Source organism: Capsicum annuum, chromosome 1, assembly GCF_002878395.1.
Source record: "Capsicum annuum cultivar UCD-10X-F1 chromosome 1, UCD10Xv1.1, whole genome shotgun sequence".
Classification (NCBI taxonomy): domain Eukaryota; kingdom Viridiplantae; phylum Streptophyta; class Magnoliopsida; order Solanales; family Solanaceae; genus Capsicum; species Capsicum annuum.
The window spans coordinates 50,377,699-50,400,730 of record NC_061111.1 but is presented as its reverse complement, the minus strand read 5'-3'; positions in this window follow the sequence as shown (position 1 = coordinate 50,400,730).

The window sequence follows — 23,032 nt, the reverse complement described above, 5'->3', positions numbered from 1 at the left end:
TGACCAACCTCTCGTATCGGCAAATGTGAGTTTTTAGTATCCGTCTATTGGACTCGCACCTTTATGGTTAGCTATCACGTATCACCATTATTGCCTAATTAAACCATTATTATCTAACCAAACCATTATACCATTATTATTAACCAAGGCTATAAGTAGTGGTATCGTCATACTAACTATAGCTTGCAAACAATGTCCTTAGCCAACCTTTTTATGTAAAGGGATTCCCATGTACCCATGGATTACATTATCAAGTAATGTTGGGGGAGTCCTATGTACCCCACAAGTGTTCTATCATTAGGCTTGCTTGGGGGAATCCCATGTACCCCACAAGTTGTTCATTAACATGTGTACTAGGGGAATTCCCTTGTACCCCACAAGGAAGTTTAATTAACCATAAACATGACCACCCACCCTTACCATTATAACCATTACAAACCATTTATACGATTAAGGATTCAATTACCAAATTATACCATGCAATAGTTCCATTAAAAGTTCAATAATATAGTAAAAGCATCATCATAGGCATTTTATCAAACATATTGGGGGCATAATATTTCCAAAACCAAAAAAAATACCAGTTAATCATTCCCATATAATTAATTGCCAAACCAACATAAAATCATGTAAAAGCATAATTAAAACATTGAAAAACCATAACCAAGCATTTATAACCAAAACCCCAACATATGTTTCAAAATTCCAAAACAATATTATAATCATGCCATGAAAACATTGTAGAAATTATGCCTTCAGTTGGAACTAACAATGAGGGAGGAGTATCTTTCCTTAGATTATGAAAATGATGAAGAGAAATCACCCAAAAAAGCCCCAAATTGATCCTCTAGATGAAACCCTATCCTTCCTTTACCCAAGAGACTTAGAGAGAATTAGAAAGTGTTTTTATGTGTTTAAAATTAGAATAATAGGTTAAATAATGTCCCAAGTGAGTTATAAGTCATGGGGTCATAATGGGTTAAGAGGGAAAATGTCTAGATTACCCCCAACTTAAACTATCTAACTCCCTGTAGGTGGGTACGATTCCAACAAACCAATCGTGCCCTCCAATACTAATGGTACCCGCCACTTGTACCCTAGGCCTCCCCCTTGGACCCAACACTATCCGCCATACGACTCACCCAAACCAAGTCATACCAAACCATACGATTAGTACCCCTAAACCATATCCCTGGCAGAATAGAATCCAAGAAAGTTTGAACAATGTCTACCAGACGAGTCAATGGTATGACTCGTACCATTACTTATGGCTTTTTGTGAGCCACTCGTACTCAAATCCAAGTTACTTTATGAAGTTTTAGATTAAGTAAAGGAAAAACCCAACCATACGACCCATCAACCACCATACGACTCATACCTACCCAAGTTGTACTCACTCCAGAAACTAATCCAACCCACCAACCAATACTGTTCAGCATAGTACCAAGATTATACCAACCGTACCCCATCATATGACTGGTACTCCAAGTTGTTTAGTATCCAGTGAGTCCAAAACCCAAGAAAATTTCTAAGGTTCCAAAACCCAAGGTATTTTAACATATTTCAAGACCCAAACAATACAATAATAAAACCATAAAAATAATTAATTAAATATGGCTTTAGTTAAACTAACAATGAGGGAGGAGTAAAATGCCTTAGATACCAAAGAAGAAGGAGAGATTTGCTCTTCAAAGCCCTTAATTGAATCACATTGTGAAAACTCTAGCCTCTTTCTTGAACCAAAAGCTTAAGAAGATTTGAGAGTGTTTAAAGTGTTTTTGATTGAGAATAATAAGTTAAGAAAGCCCGAAAAGTCTTTTAAGTCATGGGGTCAAAAAAAGTTTTTAGGGGAAATGTCCAGAATACCCTCATCTTAAAAGTTGAAAAGTGTGCGCATGAGGGCATGACTTGGCCCCTAACTCGTATACACAACATAAGAGTGGTACAAACCAATCATACCCTAACCAGAATATTGGACTCCAATCTTGTCCAACCTACTACTCCTTAGCATGAGTCGTACCCTACCATATGACTAGTACTTACTTAAGTCGTATCCTAGGAAGAATGTGATCAAGAACACACTGAGTAACATACGATTTGGACCTTACTACCCGTATCACGATCATATAACTCATATGATATCCATTTGTACCTTGGACAGAAAACAACCAAAACCATACTGAGTAACATACGACCAAGATCTCAAAATCGTACCTACATCATACGACAAGTAAGCCTGAGTCATACGATGATCAGAAAGCTTAAACTCAGAAAATTTCTAAGGGTCAAAACTCAAGGTGTTTCAAATTATTTATAGGCTAATGCAATGGTTATTTATAGGTTATTGTAATAGTTGTTTATAAGCAACTGTAATAGTTATAAATAGGTTATTTAGACAGTTATTTGTAGGCTATTACAACAGTTATTATTAGACTATCCAGTAGTTCTATAATTCCAATAATTTTATAAAGCATAACATAAAATGTATATAAAAATCATCAAGAGTATGTATGTAATACCCCGTATTTCTCAAGATTAACTTAACTCTTAGTTCATGAGTTATCCAATGTAAAATTTTTGAAACGCTCAGTATTTTTCAGGTTAGAGCCTGCTATTGCGTAGAAATTGAATTAGCTTTCCAACAATACAAAATTTTCTAAAGCATGTATTTTTGGGTTTTAATCCATGATTAAATTACATGATTTTATGAAATTAATTATTGTATGTGTTGAATTACATGATATTCATGATAAACCCTTTAATTTACAAGTTGATTGATATAGCCATGATAACTATATGTTTTGATTATTGTATAACCAAAGCATGCTCCCTATGTGTTTGATAAAATGCCTATGTGAATGAAATAGTATCATTATAACACGATAGCATGTATTCCCTATTCATGTATAAGTAGATACATTACAAGTGTTTGATTAAATGCCTCTAAGAGTGAACTATGGATAAGTATACATTGCTATGATTTTCAAGAATATATTATGCTTTATTTTTCATACTATTGAGTCCTGGGGTATTTAATACCCTATAATTTAGCTGTGTTCCTAGAGCCAGTGTCAGTTACAGAATCTCAGTCATGGCACAATCAGTAGTACTCTTGGTCAGTCATAAAACTCAGTAGAACTCAGTCAGTTACCGAACCCAGGAAAACTCAGTAAACTCAGTATTAGTCTAGTCCAGTTCAGTATACTCAGTTTAGTATCTTTCAGTTGGGAGTAGGATTCAGCACCGAGTGAACCCAAGAATGGGGGCTCACCTGCTAGTAGAAGGTGTGATCCTTAGAAGCAATCTTTGCATTCCAGAACTATGTTGCCAGCGTGGGTTAAGATATCAAACCTGTCAGTTGAGGGTTGAAGAGGTGTTTTAACCTGCCTGATGAGAGTTCCACTATTCTCATTAGAGTACCTTCCAGATAAGGGTAACTCTTCAGTGTCTTTACCTGTGGCACGATACAAACACCCTTCCAACTGGGGTCACAGGTTGGACCCCAACTCAGTTATCTTATTTGGGGCATATCGGTTGTATGATTACCTCCCATAGTCTCAATCTCAGTCTTCAGAATAGAACTCAATTCAGTTCTATAGAATTAGGACTGTTAGATATAGTCAATCCGTATCAGTAACTCAGTTATCAGTAACTTTAGATATCAGTTACTCAGTATCAAAACACAGGACTTAACTTCAGACAAGCATAGCCACAGTATTTATTTATATGTACATTAGTGCATACTCAGTATTTACAGTAGTATCATTTATCTATGTACTCTCATGTTCAGTTATCTATATCATACGGTCAGTTATTGTTCATGCAAATAAACCCTTTCATTCAACCTTACCTTATCTAGCATACCAGTATATTCCATGTACTGATGCATACTCTTTCTTTATGCTATGATGTCTCATATCATAGGTTCGGACGCTAAGGTTCCTGACTGCACATAGATAGATTCGAATTTAGCCAGCAATAGTAGATTAGCAGTGAGTCCTCATCATTCAAGGATATTATTTTATTTTATTATTTTGTTAGACTTAGTATTTAAGTAGATGGAGTTAGTTGGGGATTGTCCCATCAACTCCACTTTCAGACAGTTTTAGTTAGAGACTTTTCAGACTAGTTTTCAGACAATGTTCAGATTTATATATTGTTATTTCAATTGATTCACTTTAGTAGTATTTATAGATTTTGAACCTTATGGCATTTCAGTCTATTTTTCATATTTATTATAGTATCATATTTTAGTGCTCACAGCTGATATCAGTCATGGGTTAGCTTATGGTCCTTTGAGGTCGTAAGCACCGTGTAGCATCTGGGGTACAGACTTGGGGTATTACAAACTTGGTATCAAAGCCTAAAGTTCACCTGAGTCCTAAAGAGTCTGAAAGATGCATCTAGTAGAGTCTTGTGCATGGGTGTGTAGTGCGCCACGTTTATAGAAATGAGGCTATGAGATATTTTAGGAAACAGTTTCCCTTTTTTCAGTATTCATGTTATGCTAGTGAGCATGAGCTCAAATTAAACTCTCGGACTAATTTATTTCCTCCTATTCATTTATAGAACATGCCTCCCAAAAAGACTAACAAAACGAGAACCGCAAATAAGTCAGCACCTCAGCCCATTTAAGTAGATCCCCTGGACAAGTATGTCTCCCATGTAGAATCGGAGTTGTATTCACTACTCTAGCTATTTCTGTAGCAACTCAAAATAAAAGGCCAGCTGTTGTTCTGTCCAACCTAGCGGCCAATACTACTACAGCTAAAATTCGGGACTTCACCTGAATAAATCCTCCCCTATTCTCAAGATATAAGCCAGAAAAAGATCCACAAAAGTTTCTCAATCACGTTCAGAATATCACAAACATCATGAGAGTGACTTTCGATAAGAGTGCTGACCTAGCTACCTATCAGCTACAAGATATAGATCATATATGGTTTAAGCAGTGGAAGATAGACAGAGGCACAGAGCAAAGCCCGTAAATGGAAAGAGTTTGCTACCGCTTTTGTATATAGATTATTTCCCTTAGAGCTGAGAATAGCCAAGGTGTTAGAGTTTATAAATCTTAGACAGGGTAGAATAAGTGTGAAAGAGTATTCCCTCAAGTTTACTCAGTCATCCAGGTATGCTCATTATGTAGTAGCAGACAATAGGTCCAGAATAAGTAAGTTCATATTTGAGGCATCAAATAGTGTGGTTAAGGAGTGTATAATAGCGATGTTGATTAAGGATATAGATATATCCAGCCTCATGGTCCATGCTCAGCAGATAGAAGAGGCTAAGATTAGAGAAAGAGAGAGGCAGAACAAGAGAGCTAGAATAAGTAGATTCAATTTCAATCAGCCCAGGTCAGAGGGTGATAACCATTCCCAATTTATCTCTAAATCTTCAGTCCTAACTCTGTCCTCAGCTAGTGCTCCAGTTCCTAAGTTTAGAAATGTAACACCCTATATTTCCCTAGCATAATCTAAGTCTTAATACATAAGTATTTGTATATGAAATTTGTGAAACACTTATTATTCTTCAGTTTAGAGCCTTTCATTAGGTAGGAAATTCAATTATCTTTCCAATGATATAAAATTCACCCAAATTTAATAAACGGGTAAGAAGTTATGGCGATTTTAAGTTTCAATCACAAAACCCCATCATTTTAACCTTTAGCGCATCGCGAAGTAGGCCAATCTCCCATTTGGTAAATTCCAGTGAGGGTCTACAATCCTGGCATATCGCTTCATAGGTCAATTTGGTATTTGTCAATTTCCAGTAGGCCTCTACAATCCTGGCGCATTGCGGAGATGGACAAATTGGCATCCACAGCCTTACCATGATGGTGGTGCATCGTGGCATTTGTCTAGGTTACAGTTATCCCTTTTCCAGTGGCTTGGCGCGATTGTGGTACATTGCTCCAAGGCCAAAAACTGGGATTTCAGTTTCCAGCTTTTGTTTTTAAATTCATTCAAGGGTATTTAGGTCTTTTTCCTAAACCCTAAACTCGCCCTAAACATAAAATTAACCCCTAATTACCTATATACTCATCATTATTCACTTTCTCTCAAATTAAAAATCCCCTCTTTTAAGAACAAGAAGCCCTAGCTCTCAAGAATCAAGGTTAAATCTCAAGGACTCTCCATCAATCCTTCCAAATTCATCATCCCAGGTATGTTAGATGTTTATCTCTTTCATCCATGGAGTCTAAGTATCCATTGTAATTACAAATATATCATCTTTTCAAGATTTATGATATTAAATTATGATTTAAAACTATGAATCTCCATGAACTTCCATGAATATTGATTTTATACCATACTCTAATGGAATTATCATTATTATCAAATCCCCCATGTTTTAATATTGTCATTCTTCAAATTAGATCATGATTTAGTGTTATAAATATGGAAGTCATGCTATTATATCAAGTTTATACTATTCCCATGAATTGACTAAACTATGAAGTACAAGTGTTAGATAAAATGCTTACAAGAGTGATTTATTTAATAAGAGCCTTCATGTTTTGGCCTTCAAGCTTTGGTGTCTTTTCAGTATTGTTGTTTTGAATACTGGGGGTATTGAATACCTAAAAACCATAGCTCTTTATTTGGTCTAGTCTTAGTATATTACAAAATAGTCTTCCGATTATAGTATGAGCATTATCAAAATAGTTAGATATCAGTTATTAAACTCAGAACAGTCGAGTATCTTAGTTTCTTTTAGTTGAGAGTAGGATTTAGCACTGAGTGAGTGTAGGGATGGCGGCTTTCCCATCAAATAGGCAGAGTCATTAGTAGCAGACCCTATACTTTAGAACTATATATCCAGAAAAGGATATGATAAGTCACCCATCAGATTAGGCTTGACTATCTCCCAGGGGTCACCCGTCAGTTCAGGCTTGACACCCTTATTCCTTTGGATATTATATCAGTTTAGTAGAACCTCACAGCTATTTTTAGTACCTGTAGCATGGTATTAACACCATTCAAACTGGGATTACAGGTTGGACCCTGATTAGCTCAAATTGGTAAATGTCGGTTAGATGATACCTCTTATAGTCTCAGATATAGTCTCAATTACAGTCCCAACTCAGTGATTCAGTCTTAGTGTTGTTTGACCAAAACATACAGATTTTAGTTATCCCAGTATATCAGTTTATAGATTTTACTCAGTTTATGTTATATGCTTGGTCATGCATCCACAATATTTATAGATTTTCATGCATTTTTATTATCTACAGATTCCATGCTCTTTATTCAGTACCCCATGCTTTACCTGTATATCCAGTTAATTATTATCATTCCTATTCATGAGACCATGTATATTAGTCTACCTTATTTAGCATACCAGTACATTCAAAGTACTGACCGCATACCTTTTCTTTTGTGCTATGATGTCTCATATCATACGTGTTGACGCTCAATTCTCGGATAGCACTTAGACTCTCAGATTATCAGTAGTACGGTAGCAATGGTAAGTCCTCATCATTCGAGGATAGATTATATTACTTCATGTCTTTACCTCAGTAGTTAGTAGAGTTAGTAAGGGCATGTCCCATCAACTCATAATATCTATTTTAGAGCCTTTTCAGACACTACAGTTAGCTATTCAGATTTTAATATTTTTATCAAATTCATAATTCAGTAGTTGTTACTTTATTAAAACCTTATGGCATTTTAGTTATTCTTCTGTATTCATGATTATATGATTCAGTGCTCACAGCAGGTACAGATCATAAGTTAGCTTATGGTCTCTCAGGACCAAAGCACCGTGTAACGACTAGGGGGTAGTCTCGGGTCATTACAAGAAATGGAAGGATAGAGTGTCAAGCGCTAATTATCAGGATAGTATCAGCAATGCTTAAACAAATCCTCTTTGTCAGACTATGCCAAAAACCACAAGGGTATCTACAGAGCTGGCAGTGACATTTGTTTTGAGTGCGAAAAGTTAGGCCATAGAGTTAGAGATTGTCCTCGGTCAGGTTCTCAGGGTCAGTATAATTGTCCTTTAGCTCAGTTTGGTCGCCCGAATCAGCAGGGTGCCACTTTTAGTGCCATCAGTGGGCAACGCCCAAATAATCTTTATCTACTTCAGTCCAGTCAAGATCAAGAAAATTCTCTTGATGTGGTCACTGGTACATTATAGATCTTCTATTTACATATTCATGCCTTATTAGATCTAGGAGTTTCTCTGTCTCTTGTAACTCCTTGCATGGCAGTCAACTTCAAGTCAGACTAGAAATATTAGTAGGACCTTTCTTAGTGCTTAACTCAGTAGATAATTCTGTTCCATCTAGACGAGTATACAAAAATTGCTCGGTTATAGTATTTTAGAAAATCCCCTCAGCTAATTTTAGTAATAGAGTCATTCTATTTTAGTTTTCTGATGGACAATTCACTGAATAAGGGGTAGTACCTCAGTTTTAGTTGATCTAAGTTTAAATCTCTAGATTAAACTAGTAGAAAGATAAGTTGAGAATTCTAAGTTAGTCAGTGTTGAGGTTGCTATATGATATTTTTGAGGCAATAGAAAGCTAAGAATCATGTATCAGAAGGAAATACTAGCAGTGGACCTTACATCATCAAGAGTAGTCCTTCAGAATGAGTTTAGTCTTTACGAGTATTGTCATATATCAAACTCTAGATTAAAGTGGTTTCAGTTTTATTTAGAGTTTATTAAGTGTCTCACAATCTTAGAATAATGGCTTTAAGGAAAGGGGGAAATAATAGTACATGTAACCAAGTAAGGCTTCCAAATTTTAGTAGTAATGTAGTATGTGTAGAAATGCAGTGGGAGAGGTTGATGCCCAACCCATCCTTACCTCAGTGTAAAGTTTTGCACTTCAGTAATCACGATATCTACTCATGCAGTACATGTCAGCTCTATGATCCAAACCCATAGTCGTGCACATCAATGAATATCATGTACGTTTATAGTCCTAGTATAAGGAGTTCCAGTTCACTTAGTGTTTTGAATCATGTTCCATAAAAGCAGAAACTCCAAACTTAGGTCATGCAGCTCATGACTCATGTACTCATGCTTTACAGTGTGCTCAGTTCAACTTTCAGTTCCAAACTCGGTCCAGTTTCAGGTTTGCTTGACCAACGCATACAGTTATCAGTTATTCAGTTATCAGTATATCACTATTCCAGAATCATGCCATGCACTTAGTCTTGTGTTCCTAGATAATACCATTTCCACAAATTCATGCTCAGTTACCTCATGTTCCTCAGTCAGTCCTTACCTCGTATATAGAGTACTTTATAGTTTTAGTCCAGTTATTCAGGTTAAGTACAGTTCAATCTTACACGACCAGCATCCAGCTATCAGTCATTCAGTTAATTAGATAAGTTAGTATGTTTATGCATTCGTGCTCAGCGCCTATGTGTACATTTTTATTAGTCTCAGGTGAAGTGTCATACTAAGTTAGAGAGTATAGTTGAGAGAGTATTTTAGGAATATTTCTAAGCTTAAAAATTTATAGTTGCATTACATAAGGATTAGTCACTCTATCTTAGACATGTTTCGTAAGCCTTGCATCATATATTTCTTATTCAGATGTTTTATTCAGACCATGCCAAGATTTTCTTGCTCCCTAAAGTCAGTAGAACTATATAGAAAGAGTGTCAAGAAATGCTCCAGTTGAGTATAAGTTCTCAGACTGAGTTAGTCCATAAAGCCAGGAATTCTATTTAGCAGTCAGACAAACAAGTTTGTATGGTTTTCCCATATTTTGCCCAATCGCCCTATCTGAAGTCTCATAAATATGCCCATTCCAAGATGGAGCATCCTAGTAATTATGAGTTTAGCCCAGTTCATGTATCATGCCTCAGTTTCAGGCTGCAGATATTCAGTCACAATTTAGTTCGTAGTTTCCCCAAGCATCATCTTAGCTTCCTCAGAATCCCAGCCAAGTCAGCATTCTTTAGGGGACATAATGTCCCCGGGGGAGATGCACTATAAACCCTCGAGTTTTCATGACCTAAGCCTTTCATGCTCTTTTCATATAACGAATCTAGTTTGGAGTAGTAGGTACTTTCAAGTTGAACCTCAAGTCCCAATCTCAACCGTAAACTATGTATTCAAAGAATCAACTCAGTTCATGTATCACGTTTCAGGCTCAATTCTATTTTCACATTCCCATTCATGTGTGTCCAGTAAATGATCTCGAGTAGAGATCGGTGATTCTATATTTTTTAAAATTTCTCCCATGAAGGGAGTGAAGAGGTTCGACAATAAGGGAAAGCTCATCCCCGATACGTCGATCCATACAAAATTCTCATTCATTTCGGAAATGTAGTTTACAAGATTGAGTTGCCTTCAGATTTAGCTTCAGTATATCCAGTATTCCATGTCTCCTTGCTAAAGAAATGCATTGGTGACCCAGCAGCCATAGTTTCCTTAGAGGACATAAAAATTCAGAATAATCTCTCTTTCGAAGAGGTTCCAGTACAGATCCTCGATCATCAAATTCATAGACTGAGGAACAAAGAAGTTCCCTTAGTCAAAGTTCTTTGGCAAAATCAGTCCGTTAAGGGGGCTACTTGGGAAGCAGAAGCAAATATGAAGAACAAGTATCCTCACCTCTCCTTCGCAACTTCAGATCCAGCTTAAGGTAATAGTCTACCTTACCTTTACTTAGTTCCATGTTCAACTATAATAATAACTTGGTATCCATTAACGTTGCATACTCAGTCATGCTTTCATGAATCAGTTTAGTCATGTACTCATGCATTAGATATGCATGCTCAGTATGAAAACCCAGCTTGCCAATAGTTTTAATCATAAATTCCATGCATCAGATATGCCTGTTCAGTAAAAGAGCTCAGTTTGTTAGTAGTTCAGTCATGTAGTCATGCATCAGATATACATGTTTAGTGTGTAAACTCTGTCTATCAGTGTCTCAGCTTAATCAGTCTCATTCAAGGACGAATGTTCTCAAGGAGGAGATATTGTAATACCCTGTATTTCTCAAGCTTAACCTAACTCTCAGTTCATGAGATATCCACTATAAAATTTTTGAAATGATGAGTATTTTTTAGTTTAGAGCCTGCCATTGCGTAGGAAATTGAATTAGCTTTCCAATGATATAAAATTTGCCTAATCTGATAACCGGGTAAGAAGTTATAGCTATTTTAAGTTTCAGTCCTTAAACACCATCATTCAGGCCAATAGCGCTTCGGGAAGTATGTCAAAATGTAAATTGTCAGTTTCCAGTGAGGTGTCGTGATACCGGCACATCGCGTCACATCTTATTTTCACATTTGTCAATTTCCAGTGTACCAACGCGATCTCACCACGTTGCGGTGAACTTCCAGGTCTCATCCAAGGTGGAAATGTGATACCACCACATTACACCACCATGCATTTTCCCAATTGGCAATTTACAGAGACACGGCGCGATAGCGCCACATCGCGCCAGGTGCCTATTTTGAAAAATTTTGACAAAAACTAAAAGTGTCGTCCAGGGTTAAATTGGTATTTTCCCATGAGTTTAATACGTCCAGGTATGGGATTTAATCCCTAAAAATGTTTTAAGTCATTACTTACTCAATTTATCCCCAAATTAAAAGAGTTCTCTCTCAAAACTACAAACCCTAGCTTCAAGAAAACCAAGAGCAATCTTAAAGGATTCACCAAGAACTTCAAGAAACTCACAAATTAAGGTATGTTAGGTATTCATCTATGGGTTCCTTTCATCCATAGGGTCTACAAATTCATTTTCAAAATACAAGATTGTCTAATTATGAACTTCCATGCTTGAATTCAATTGAATTGAATTCATGTTCATGTTATTATTGGGTTTTAGTGCATGATTAAATTTCATGCTTTTATGAAATTAATTATTGTATGTGTTGAATTACATGATCTTCATGATAAACCCTTCAATTTGCAAGTTGATTGATGTAGCCATGATAACTATATATTTTGATTATTGTATAACCTAAGCATGCTCCCCATGTGTTTGATAAAATGCCTATATGAATGAAATAGTACCATTATAACATGATAGCATGTATTCCCCATTCATGTATAAGTAGATGCATTACAAGTGTTTGATTAAATGCCTCTATGAGTGAACTATGGACAAGTATACATTGTTATGATTTTCAAGAATATATTAAGCTTTACTTTTCATGCTATCAAGTCCTGAAGGTATTTAATACCCGATAATTTAGCTGTGTGCCTAGAGCCAGTGTCAGTTATAGAGTCTCAGTCATGTCACAATCAGTAGTACTCCCAGTCAGTTATAGAACTCCGTAGAACTCAATCAGTTACAAAACTCAGGAAAAATCAGTAAACTCAGTATCAGTCCTATTCAGTATACTCAATTCAGTGTCTTTCAGTTGGGAGTAGGATTCAGCACCGAGTGAATCCAAGGATGGGGGCTCACCTGACAGTAGAGGGTGTGATCCTTAGAAGCAATCCTTGCATTTCAGAACTATGTAGCTAGCATAGGTTGAGACATCAAACCTGTCAGTTGAGGGTTGATGAGGTGTTTTAACCTGCCAGATGAGGGTTCCACCATTCTCATTAGAGTACCTACCAGATGAGGGTAGCTCTTTAGTGTCTTTACCCGTGGCACGATACTGACACCCTTCCAACTGGTGGCACAGGTTGGACCCCAACTCAGTTATCTTATTTGGGGTATGTCGGTTAGATGATTACCTCCCACAGTCTCAATCTCAGTCTTCAGAATAGAACACAGTTCAGTTCTACAGAATCAGGACTGCTAGATATAGTCAATCAGTATCAGTAACTCAGTTATCAGTAAGTTCAAATATCAGTTACTCAGTATCAAAACTCAGGACTTAGCTTCAGAAAAGCTTAGTCACAGTATTTATTTATATGTATATTAGTGCATACTCAGTATTTACAGTAGTACCAATTATCCATATACTCTCATTTTCAATTACTCTATATCATACGGTCAGTTATTGTTTATGCATACGAACCCTTACGTTCAGCCTTACCTCATCTAGTATACCAGTACATTCCACGTACTGACGCATACTCTTTCTTTGCGCTATGTTGTCTCATATCATAGGTTCAGATGCTCAGGTTCCCAACCGCATATAGATAGATTCAAATTCAGCTAGCAACAGTAAATTAGCAGTAAGTCCTCATCATTCTAGGATATTCTTTTATTTCATTACTTCAATAGACTCAGTATTTCAGTAGATGGAGTTAGTTGGGAGATTGTCCCATCAACTCCACTTCTAGACAGTTTCATTTAGAGGCTTTTCAAACTAGTTTTTAGACAGTGTTCAATTTTATAGATTGTTATTTTAGTTGATACGCTTTAGCAGCATTTACAGATTTTGAACCTTATGATATTTAAGCCTATTTTTTTGTATTTATTACAGTATTATGTTTCAGTACTCATAGCAGATATCAGTCATGGATTAACTTGTGGTCCTTCAGGGTCGTAAGCACCGTGTAGCATCTGGGGTACAGAGTCAGAGCATTACAATGTACTATTAATTCTCAAAATTACAACCACAAAATGAAATAGTTTTGACCATTCAAAACAGTAAAACATATATACACAAGTTTGAATGTTAAAAACTAAAAGATGTTTGAAATTTGATCAAAATTTCCAATAGCATAACATGAACGAAGCCAATGTGATCAATCTCTTAGGTTAGGTCTAGTTTATCGATTCCATTTCTATATTCAAGGTCATCACCAATAACAATAAGAATAATAAAGAAGACGTTAATAGAGTAACATTTTGCAAAACACCTGGAACAAAGAGGCTTCCCGTACTTTCAAGCAATAAAATGAGGAACACAAAACCAATAAAGGACAACCACATGGTGACCAAACAAAAACTTATAAGACAACTAAGGATCAAACAAACTCCATTAAGAAATCTTGAGTCCAAAAAAACAACAGCACCAGTACCACGGGATGTTTGTGTCACTATAACAAATTTGGCCTTAAGGCCACACAAATTGTAGGAAACATAAGCAACAACGGTTTGATTATTCAAAATCATCCAAAAAAACTAATATTAGACCACTCTAAAAGTAAAACATACCAGAAACTAGAAATCATCCCACTACTTCAATTTAAAATCAACCAAAAAAACTGGTACTAGACTACTCTAAAAGGAAAACATACTGGAAACTAGTTCATTCTTCTATAATTCTACTAGTTCAAATCAAAATCATCCAAAAAAACATATACTAGACTACTCTAAAAGGAAAACATACTGGAAACTAGAAATCATCCCACTACTTCAATTCCACTACTTCACTTCAAAATCGTCCAAAAAAAATAGTGGAAGTTGTCCTTGTTATTTGGAGCTGGCAATGGATGTGATCTGTAAATGAACACATTTTTTTTATTTTATTTGATAGTAAAACAAACCTACAGTTTTCCCAGGAACAACAAACAAACCAAGCTAGCTAAGATTGATTAATCTTTTTAACTTCTTACAGAACTAGTTACTTTTTTATGAATAACTATCAACAAAATTCTGTTGTCTCTACCATTATGATGATAACACAATTATACATTTCACATGTCATACCTAGGTTCTTACTTCCTAGATTATTCTAAAATAAATTATACTAGACACATAAAAGGAAAAAAAATATGTCGGAGGAAGTAAGATGAACTACGTATCTAAACTATCTTAATTTTCAGATAAACATTTGAGACTTGAAAGTTGTCCCCCATCCAATAGAGTCCAACAACAACGATAATATCAAAAAAAATAGTAATAATACAATATGCTTCCAATAACAACAACAATAATACAGTACAATAACGACAATATTCATGTTTTCATGTAATTACACAGGAACCATTCAATAATATAGTACCCACAATAACAATAATATCAACGATAAGTAAAAAGAGAAGGAAAATATTATAGAGTCGCATAAGAGACACTATAAAAAGGAGAAGCAACAATAGCAGAAGAAGATTATCAACAGTAGTTTAAATATATGGAATGCATATTTGAAGTGTTTCCAAATCACAATAACATCTACAACTTTTATTCACATATATAGAATACATATTTGAAGTGTTTCAAATCACAATAATCATATATTTACAACCTATGCAGCACCAATAGAAAACTATACAATCCACCTATACAGCACCAATAGAAATCTATACAATCTAACAACAACAATAATATCAATAACAGATAAAAAGAGAAGAAAAATACAATAGTCGTATGACCGACATTAAGTAAAGGAGGAGGAGCAGAAACAACAATTTAGATATATAGAAGCAACAACAACAGTTTAGATATATAAACTAGGCAGAGGTAGTGACACTAACCTTGATTGTTTCTCCCTGTAGCTACTAGTGTAGAGGTAGATTCTCTTGATGAAGGAATGGACAATGTCGCTAGTATCTTACAATTAATTAATCCTGTATTCTGAAGTTGAGAAATTACATATGCAATAACTTCTTATCTAATCCAAAGACCGGGACACCTCATACTTGTTTCAATTAGCAGAATTCACCAACAAGACATATTTTAACTCTATCACCTTGATACACTTGGTCGAGTCTCCCAACCCTTCAATTTAGACTACTAAATTATTGTAAAAATCACTCGCACTTCTCCACTCTCATGATGCTCAAACCATATGAAACACTATAATGAGAGAACAAAAAGTACATGTTATATAAGTCCTCAAATTTGCATTACTTAAATTGAACAGACAGACCACAAAAAATTATAAATTGTATGACTTATCAAAATAAAATAAAAAAAGATGTAACTTTGCGTCACAACATTTCAATTGTATATTGACACACACAATTCATATATAATCAACTATATAGTATATATCTTCTGTAATAATGTAGGTACTATCAGCATACTAATCAATTGAGCCTCTAACCCAAACTAGTTAGAATCAGCTAATAAGAACCATTTCTATCCATTCTATTTTATTATTCTACAAACTGAGTTCATCTAAGAAATGAGGCCAAACACAATTAAGAATTAAAAATAACATAACAGAGTCACATGAAAGACACTAAGTGGAGGAGAAGAAGTAGCAACAACAGTTTAGAACTCAACTAGATATCAAAACATTAGTAAAAATATACAGGACTAAGTTATACTAGATACCAAAATATTAGTAAACCTAAATCACTAGATACCAGATAACAAAATATTAGTAAACCTATATAGGACTAACCTATACCAAATACCAAAACATTAGTTAACCTGCACCAAAATACCAGATATCAAAACATTAGCAAAACTATATCACCAAAATATATACCATATACCGAAATCAAAATTAAACAAATATACTAAATAAATGGGCCTTATACCCTAGTTGATTTTGCAAAAATAGAAGGCGCATATTGAGATTGACATTAATGGTTTCAGTCATGCAGAAATAGAGTGATCAGAACAGGAAACCTCTATCGCATATCAAATTCAAGAATCTCGATATTTCCAAGTAATAAATGAAGAATTGCTAGTGGATTAACTATGCAGCAGGAAAGTGATCAAACACTAGCTCTGATCTTAATAATTCGAAGAAACTAGAGCTTTACCAAACTCATGAAAAACTAAAACAATAAAAAAAAAGCAGAACTCTCATAAACTCTTTTTCTTATACCAATCAACAAAAATGAAATAAGAAATCAAATCCCAGATAAATCTTGACAAAAATTCAAATATATTCGAAAAAACAAAAAACAAAAATGAATTAAAAAATTCACTTTAATTCTACAAAAAAATTTCCTGCACAAAAGAAAAAATACAACAAGAAACACTCATTCTTATACCAATCAACCAAAATGCAACAAGAAATCAACTCTTATATCAAATCTTGCAAAATATTCAAAACTATGTACCTAAATAAAATCAAAATTAGTTTAAAAATTTCACCTATATACAGTATTTTCACCTGCAAAAAGGGAAAATGCAACAAAATCCACTTAAAAATTCTTTTAATTATGAAAAAAAGGACATACAAGGCAAATTAGAGACAATACATCCATTGATTCTTACATGCAAACTATTTCAATGAAGAAGAAAACCCACAAAATTAATTCAAAGAATAAAAAGCACAAATATAAACTCTTTCACAGATAAGAAGACCTACCTGAGAAGAAAACCTTTTATCGAAAAAGTAGAATTGGAGAAGAAGACCTTCCACTAAAAAATTATGACTTAAAGGAGATGAAAATTAGTGACTTGATGGCAAAATATCAAATCTCAGATGAAAATTAGTGACTTGGTGGAGAAATAGCAAAGCTCAGATAGAAAATCAAAAATGGGAAGACCAATATATACTTCATTTCACTTGATTGATATAGAAAATCGATTTGACATAGCATAAAGAAGACAACCAAGCTCCATTTCACTTGGTGGAGAATCAATTCATCGTAGTTCAAATGGAAAATCGATTTGTTGACTCAAAGAAGACTAATTTCACTTGGCACAAATTCTACGTATTGGAAAAAGCAAAATAAGGAAAATGGTTGACCTAACCCTAATTTTACTTGTTTTAATTATTTTTTTAATAAATGTATTAATAAATGGGTAACTAAAATACTTGGAGGAAAAATTCGCAGGTATTGTCATTTTTAGCATAAAATAACCGTAGCTATAGATACTCTATAGCGACGGTTGTCACTTTTGTTATCATAGACAAAACTATTACAATGGTTGTGGAGATTAGGCGATGGTTAATATTATTAATTATCCAAATAGATTCGACAATAATATGCGACGGTTAAAAGTATTTTTGTAGATAATTTATGGTGTTGGTTCTCTAACTGTCGCTAAATAATCATTATCATAGCTGTAATTTCCAGTAGTGGTACCAGGTACCATTAGACAGGTGAAAAATGTTAATAGGGGAAACACAGGTAAATATTGAATGCTGCAGATAGGGAGCATTTAGAAAGGAAGCATGTCGATAGGGGAACACATACTCTGATGGTGATATAATAGTATGATAAGAGGGTGAAAGGATGCCGCTGATAGGATAATGCTGGTGTAGATACAAGTGTTTACTCTAAATTTAAATGAATTTTAATGTCCTGAGGTTATGGTTTGTTACAATCAAAAAGGAGAAAAACTATTGTCTCACGTTTGATGATGACTAATTGATATTGGAGGACCAAGTCCCTTACATAGCTTGCCCTGGTACAACTATCACATTTCTGCACAGTTTTTTCCATTAGTGCAACAAACTGTGCAAGTACACAGCATACCTGACTAGACACCTAGTCCAATCAAAACTCAATCCTTATTTCTACACTACTACATATTCAAAGAGATACTTCTTCCTCAAATAATTTTTGAAAAATAATAGAATTCCTTTGTAACGCCCTGAAACCTGGTCCTGAGACATCACACGGTGCTTAAGACTATGAGTAGACTTAAGCTAACCCTGTCTGCCTATTACTAAGTCTGAATCTCATAATAAAGAAAACATAGACATAAGAGCTATACTAAATACAGAAAACTATCTGAAATAACTGAAAATGAATCTGAAGTAATGTTTGAAAGTTAATACTGTAATTCTGAATAATATCTAGCAGTCTAACAAGCCTCTACTACTAATAACTTGAGAGTCACTAGGACAAACCCCCAACTAACTCGAACTGTTTGAAAAGAAATACTGAATCATGTAAAACTAATAAGCTATAAAATCTGAATGAACAAGTCCCCAAACTATAAGGACTTACCAACTATAGAGTGTATATAGAGATGCTCGAACTACTCACGCTGCTGATACTGAGCACCTGAATCTATGTTATGAGACAATGTAGTTCATAGACATATATGTGGATCAGTACTTTGAGGATGTACTGAGTATATGAGGGTGAAATGCCTAAGTAAAACATCATCTCATCATCATAATTTATAAAATGCATGTTCAATGTAAATAACTCACATAAGCTAGAATATCTGACATACTGAAATCATGAATAGCAAGGCATACTTTATAAATCTAGTAAGTCATAACTTTTAGTTCTAAAAGTTATGCTAATGTTCTTTCTGTAAATCACACTGTCTAAGTATAGAATGGACTCACTTCTATAACTGAAATTTGAAAGCTAAAATCTATAGCTAATATCTTTCTGTAAAGCATAATCTGAGTAAAGTTGTGAGCCTTTACACATAGTTTTCTTAAAAGCTTTTTTGTTAATCTTTTACTTTAACTAGCAGGGAGGTTCTCTTAACCGACATAAACTATGTGAGCTAACATGGAGTTCAACATCTTGTTCCCCTAAGGGAAAAACCTCACGATGGATAGAGGTGTCATACTCTTTCCAGGGAGTATAACCTACTGTCCATACGATCGATCACAAGCTAAATTTGTCATCCATATTGGAATGAGAATAATCTGATAATTTGTACCTGCGTTGGCTACGTAGTTCTATGGAAGATAGGGCACACTAATCTCACACTTTCCGCTCGATGTTAAATACTACTTTCTTTAAACCTGCGTGCTCATTCTATTAGAAATCTACTTTAAAAACTAGCATAAGGGTTTATCTAAAACCAATTAAGCATTTATCTGATTAAATCTGTAAATAAAGTTGATCTAAACTCTGTAATCTGTAATAAATCTATACAGTGGATTCCATAACTATACCGAGGATTAAAAGATCAAAGCTTAGCTGTAAATCTGAAATAAATATGATCATAAGATGCTTAAAGCATCATCTTTCTTGAAATATCAACATATAACTTGGGCTTGATAACCCATGCATCAAATACATGTTAAAATATCATAATAATCATTCTTGATAATGAAAACAATGATAATTTATCTCAAAATCTGGAAATTACTGTAACAGGCATGAAAATATGAAAATAGACATGCAATTCATCATTTAAAACACTTGAAATCTCATAATCTTGCAAATAACAACATTGGGTATGAACCCTAATATAAAACTCATGTATATTCATACAAAACCATGTAAATTTATAGTTAAAAGCTAGTTTTGGACATAAGCATGAAAGAGGATCCTTGTTCATAAACCCCACATACCTGGATTGATGATTAGATAAAGAAATTTGAATTATTGATTCCTATTTGAGTTTTTGAAGATGATTTCTTGATTGTCTTGTCTTGGGAATCCTCAATTTTGAGCTTTCTTAGAGAAACAATAGTGGAATTGATTTCTTGGAAAAGAAGCTTTTGAGTTATAGGGTTTTTGTTTGAGAGAAAAGTGATGAATAATGAGCATAATAGGCTTAGAATGGATTTAATCTCATTTTTTGGATGGATTGGGGCTTGGGAATTAACCAAAATACCCTCATCAAACTTCTAAATGGAACTGAAAAAGAGAACCAAAATCCTAATTTAAAAGGCCACCGTGACGCACCACTATCGCGATGGCTCACTGGATAAGGGACGATTGGGAACAGGAAACTCTTCACAATGCAGAGCTATCGCGGTGCCCCTTTGGAATGTCATTTTGATCATCGTCGCGATGTGGTGAAATCGTGTAGGTTTACTAAAAATTGACAAATGAGAAATTGGAACTCTCTACGATGCGCCAATATTGCGGAGGTCCACTAAAAATGACAATTATGAAATTTTCCTCCACTGCAATGCGGTGACTGCCCAGTCGACACACTACTTACTAAAAATGCCCTAACTTCTTCACTGAGTGTCGGATTTGGCAAACATGGTATCGATGGAAAGCTTATTCAATTTCCCACACCGTAGAAGGTATAAATCTGGAAAATTCCATATGAAATAAAAATGTATTCATTTTAGAAGCTAATCCTTGAAATTCTAGGGACAAAATTAAGCTAGGAAAAGTATAGGGTATTACACCCTTGGTGTGGCAAACACTATCAAAGCTCATGTTCTAAATTATTACTATTTTAGTGAAGGGTTCTTGAGTCATGCTTTGTAACTGATTTATTCAACATATAAGAATAAAACCTCTTATTACTGTAGAGTTCTCAGGTAGGTTTACCTAAGGTGTGTCGATTAGAGTTAATCACTTTTGAATTGGCAAATTTCTTAAGAGGTGATTATAGTAGAGTTATTACAACTTGAAGAACTTATAGTTAAGTTCATTGGAGTATGTAATCAATGAGTTTTGATTATAGTGGAGATTGAGTGCTTGTGAGGGCAACCTATAGTTCTTTCTCCCTTGAGCAAGGAGGTTTCCATGTAAATTTTTGTGTGTTTTTTATTTCTGCAAACTCTTGTGTGTTCACTATTTTATTGCTATTCTCCTCACATCAGGGACCTGGTCCCTTGACGGTGGGGCACCCTCACGTTTCAACAATTACTTTACCGTTACTTTATCTATAAAATTACTTTACCTTCTCAGAAAGAAAGTTAGCAAATAAAGGAGTTAGCTGCATGCAAGAATGGATCCATCCTTTTATGCTTACGACAGCGAGTGTGAATCCATCCTTCTACACTTTTTAGACTAATTTTAGTGATTTGTTGTTAAAAAATTAGTTCACAACCAAGTTTTGAACCCTCAACCTCAAATAAAACTCATAAAGACATAAACCAATGAACCAAGTTTTCCACATATCTATATTGGATAATGAATTATACTTATTTCATTTTAGACATTGATATAGTTTATGCAAAACACAGTGTACACTGTTCTTCAAAGTTGTGTAGCACCCAAAACTTTCAGATCTTTGATCCACTTCTGGCTGCAAACTTTATATTTTTGTGGTATGATTCAAATATATGGCAGCCCGTGCACTAAGCTCCCGCAATGTGCAGGGTTCGGTGAAGGCCCTACCACAAGAGTCTATTATATGCAGTTTTACATTGCATTTCTGCTAGAGGCTATTTCTAATACTTAAACTTGTGACCTCCTGATCATATGGAGATAGCTTTACCAGTTACTCTAAAGCTCCCCGTCTATGATTCAAATATACATGTATGAAAGAGTTGGTCCCCTCCTACTCATCTTTATGTTCCTTCCACCCTGTCCTTCCTCAAGAAAAATAAATAAGGAGTACTTGGAAGACACAATATAACTAATCCAATATTCTTGGACATCTTGTGCAGGTTGACAAAAAGATTTGCTAATATTTGATTTTCATTTTCAAGAATATATACTTGTGTGATGTTGACATGTTTTATAGTTATTGATGTCCAATATTAATATCTGTAAATAATAACTTTAGTGTTGATGGAATAGAAAGGTCTTTTTTATCTAAACGTCTTGGTTAGTGGGTTGAAAAAACATTTATCGTGTAGAAATAATCTCTCTGTCTCACTCGCACGTGCATACACACACTAAGTTGCATCAACTCTTTTCACTTACAATGTCGCATTCATGTTTGATTCTTCAAAAATAAACTACTTTTGAAAAAGCTGACACATACCCATTGATATTTTTGAAGAGTTCGAACAATATACCTCACACATACACGCTGATCATTAGATCATTATTGTAGATATGTGTCCTCTTTAAAGGATTATAAATAATCATTTGTCTGCCTGTTATAAAGGCTATAACATTATTGTTTTGTTTTTTATGGATATTTTTCAATACTGATAATCTATTTTAGTTCGATCTATATAATTTGTTGAAAGGTGAAAACAAAGTGTTTATCTGAATTTCATTAAGGCCTGCTTAAGAAAACTTCAAACTCCTTTTTGATTTTTATATTTTTACTAACATGTTTTTTTAATTGAATAGATTGGAAAATGATATTCTACCCGACCTACTAATTTACTTGTAGTTACTTAAGAGTTGCCAAAGAATGAAATAGGTTGTCTAACGTGTTTCAATGAAGCAAAAACAGTACAAGTAAGGAGACAATTATTTCACGTGGAAAAAAACTGTTCAAAAAGGTGTGAAAATCATGACCTACACTCTATAGAATTCATCCAAACTCACTAAAAAACTTGAGCCTCAACAATAACAAATTACAATAATTTTATAACCTAGGAATTATAAATTCTAACTCCTACTTTTACTATTCATTTCACAAACCTCCTAAGGTAGGTGACCCCAAGTCTTTGAGTTTCCTAACTTGAAGACAATAACCTAACCCAATTTAAAATTCCCTGAAATTAGAGTT